Source organism: Jaculus jaculus, chromosome 17 (genome assembly GCF_020740685.1).
Source record: "Jaculus jaculus isolate mJacJac1 chromosome 17, mJacJac1.mat.Y.cur, whole genome shotgun sequence".
Lineage (NCBI taxonomy): Eukaryota > Metazoa > Chordata > Mammalia > Rodentia > Dipodidae > Jaculus > Jaculus jaculus.
The window spans coordinates 49,720,911-49,725,016 of NC_059118.1; positions in this window are offsets into that span (position 1 = coordinate 49,720,911).

Sequence of the window (4,106 nt, forward strand, 5' to 3'; positions counted from 1 at the left end):
TGTGTATTTATTAATTTACCTTTTCTATATAATTGCTATGAGTTTGCTAAGAAAGAAAGGCATTTTATTTCATGCTGTCATTTTAAATGGATTGCCCAGTTTAGATTCCATATGTCATTTTAAAACTCCTGACATAAGGGGTAACTTTGCATTATCAGTAGTTTTCTTTCCCACAAGGTGACACTGGCTAATGTGTTACAATACTTCTTCAGGTTGCTGCAAAGTGCAGTTGAGTGAGTGAAGCTATTGAGTCTCCGTAATTAACTTCGCCTTCAAAGAGGAATTACAGCAGAGAAAATTTCAAGATTACTTTGTGATATAAACACTATTGTTCTTGCTTAGTTGTAAATTGGTATTTAAATCTTTAAACATGGATGGCGGTATTTTAGTAAAATAGATTTTTCATAATCCTGTCAATTCCTCAAATGCTCTTAGTCTTGAATGAATGAAATGAGGCAAAATATTTTATTACAGCTCACATTTGAGTGCTATTAAATGCCAGAAATATAGAGTATGCTTGCTCAATGCTGCTTACCCCAATTATTACATGACAGAATTAAATCCTCTCAAGGTGGGACTCCTCTGAAGCAGAATGAATATGATCAAATTCTTCAGTAGGTTCCTGAACACATGTTTTTATTTCTTTCACTGCGATAATGAAAAGTGTATGGAGCCCCGATGGAGCACCACTTATTATTTTTTGTTCATTCTCTACCCAAAGACACTTTCCTAAAAGTGTCCACGCTGGCTAGGAAGTGCCGGTTCTCAAGGTAGCCACCTCAGCGCTGTGCATCACTCCAACTGTGCAAGCGACAGCTGTGAGTGAGAGAAGGAACTCACGACAGAGCTTATGGAGCCCAATATGTCGCTTCTGTTTATTCAAAAGACCACCTGTGTTTCTGAGGAAATTGGAGATGTTCCAAAGGAGAATGAAGATAGCAGACAGTCATGGAAGTCTTAGAGTTGTGAGTTGCAGTACCACTGCTTTGGGCTCGCTACAGTGTGACATTCCCAGGGGAACAACTTCCAATGTCTGTAGCACAGCACTTTGGGTACAATGTTAATTAGCAAACAGATAGCCAAAACTTCCAGCTCTCCTTTCTCACATATGAAAGGATGTGACATGATGTCTGTCACTGTGAGGGGAAAATTACATTGATATGTGATTTTTACATTGGTTGAATTTATTTATTCATTTTACTAACTACACAAAATGTTGTCTCCTCCTGAGTGGATAAATGTTTTGTCTTTTTCTCAAGGTTATCAAGGGAGAAAAGTCACCTTGGAGTTCCTCACCACATCCTGCTCAGCAAGAAACCCACAGGTAGTGGTGGTCCTAGACATAAGGGGTCCCTGAGAGCAAGGGAGAGTCATAGTGAATGTAAGGCACAAGGAGATAACCAGTTGCTCTTATGTTACAGCTGCTGAAGGGAAATGGAAGGAATATAACTGGCAGACTAACTAAATGAAGTGTAACTTCAGGGTGGGAAAAATGCAAGCAGTTTCCTCCTTTTTGCTTCCTGGTTATGTCCAGAATAATAGTGAATCTGAGAACTATGTGGCCATGGGCCATAATGTCAGGTTGCAGGATTGGGGGAGGGTGGTTTATTCTTAACTCATTGTGCTCCATTTGAGGCTCTGAGGCCATATCAAACACACTCATCCTTTCAGGACTTTGGTATATCCTCTACACCAGCACTGGGGGTAACTCTCACTAAGCTGTTTGATTGCATTTTCTTTATGTACATGCGAGGGTCCTACGAGCAGCTTAAGATAACTTTACATTAGTAAAACCAGATAGTACCTTGGCAGCAGGTTGATTTGGAAGATTTTTTTTTTTTCACATTGGATTTGTTTAAGACAGGATCTCATGATCTAGCCCAACTGGCCTCAAATTTATAATCCCCTTACTAACTTCATCCCAGGAGTGCTGGGTTGTAAGCACACACCCTTACATCCTGCTAGCCAGGTACTTCTCACTGCCTACCTTTCAGCTCATACTCATTCTAGTCTCATTGCTTTGTTTTAGAAGCACAAACATTATAGGAAGTACAGTTTTCCAAATACTGTGACATTTTCTCTGAGTCTTTATTTTCTGTGTACTGTGGAGTATGCCTGTAACATTTCTAACAGAAGTCAAAGACTGTGTGAGTGTGTGTGATGTGCATGTGTGTATGTGTATGTGTGTGAATTCGAGACCTTGGGTATCAGCCATGACATCTTACCTTGTTTGAGGTAGAATTTCTTGCTCACCACTTAGGTCACCAGGCTAGCTGATCTGCCTGTTAGGCATTCTAGGGTGTGGACATTAATGCTACAGAGTCTGGATTTGCATAGGGTCTGGGGGTCTGAACTCAGGTACTCATGATGTGTAGCAAGCACTTTATCCATTGAGCCACCTTCCAGGTCCATAGGCTATTTTTATTTCTTCTTTTTTCCCTCCCTCCCTCCCCCCTTTCTTTCTCTCTCTCCCTTTCTTTCTTTCTTTCTTTCTTTCTTTCTTTCTTTCTTTCTTTCTTTCTTTCTTTCTTTCTTTCACAAATCAATTAAGTAATGACGCAGCTAGGAAACGTTAGATGTAAACATTTGTACTTAGGAGTCCAGAAACCCTTTTCAACACAAGTCAGAAAAACATGAAGAAAAATAGAATGCAGCAAACACACAAAACTAAAGTATAACATAGAAAAAAAGAAGTGTGAAGAAAGCATGGTGGCAAGAGTCTTATTTCTCAGTTTTTGAGATGAGCTGAACATATGCATGTTTTCTTGTCTCACTCTCACACCACCTGTGTTTTTAGTAAAAAGTTGTTGAGGTTACCTGCTGCACAATGCGTATTTGTGTGGATTGCATTTGGGGCCAGCACAGCTGAGTGTTCTAGTTGTGGCTAGTTAATTGGTAGTGAAAAGGAAACGCCCAGACTTGCCCAGGAGAAATTTCCCAACTGCTCCTCTCCCAGCTGATGTATCTGCAAGTTTGTTTATGAGCCAAAGTCTGCTGAGAGGAGGCCACTGTGGTTAGGAGGTCCTGCCAGGGAAACACTCTGTGCCTGTGTTTCAGGAAATAATATCCCCTTTGTTATTTTCTCCTACTATCTTTGTTACCAGTATGCAAGTTGTTGTTTTTTGGATTTTTTTTTTCTTTTACAAAAAAAAAGTGGAATTGTGTATTTTCTGTTTCCATATATTCTTTCCTAAAAGAAGAATAAAAAGGTATATTTTTCTATGCTTTAAGCCCATGTAATATAAACTGGGCTTCTCAAAGGCTGGTAGAGAAGCCAGCAGCCTCACCACCACCAAGGAACTTGTTAATCACGTCAGGTTCTTGGTTCCTAACTCATGCCCATTAAAACAGAAGCAGGAAACAGCAATCTGTATTATAATATATTCTCCAGCTTAGTTTTAGGAATACTAAGTTTGAGAAGTTCTATGTGGTGATTGGGAGCTAATCGTTGAGCTCATTCATGAGTATTTTGCTAGATGGTCTCAGAGAGAAGAGATGAGGAGACAAGCAGTGTCCAATGTAAGTAAGTTAGATTTCCCAGGACCCAAAATATGGAAGGCAATGGGCTTTGTACTTGTAAGGAGACTGTGATGATTTGAACCAGATATCCACCCATAAACTCCTCTCTGTGTTCTGAATGATTAGCCCCCAGGTGGAGCCAATTTGGGAGGTTGAGTCTTGCTGCAGAAGGTGTGCTGTTGTGGGTGTTATAACAGCCAGCTCCCCTTTGCATGTGTACAGCTCATTCTACTTGCTGTAAACCAAACTAAATCCGTCCCTCCCATCAGCAGCTTTTGGTTTGGTGTTGTGTCCCAGCAACACAATGAGCCCATTACATGTAATGCTCTTATAGACAGCAGACCACTTAGGAATGCCTATGAGGATATCTGGACATAGATCATATAAGATGTGGTCGTGAGAGCAGCCATGGAGACCTTGGTTGCTGACTTTGGCTTGGAAAATACAGATATTGTTTTTGGACCCATCCAACAAAGGAGGAAAGCCAGAAGACCTTTCCTAGAGTCCTTGGACTTCTAGAGTCCTCCCCAGTCCAGGTTTTTCAGATAATCCCAGTGAGTTGGGTCAAATTTCTGTAATATGCCTCA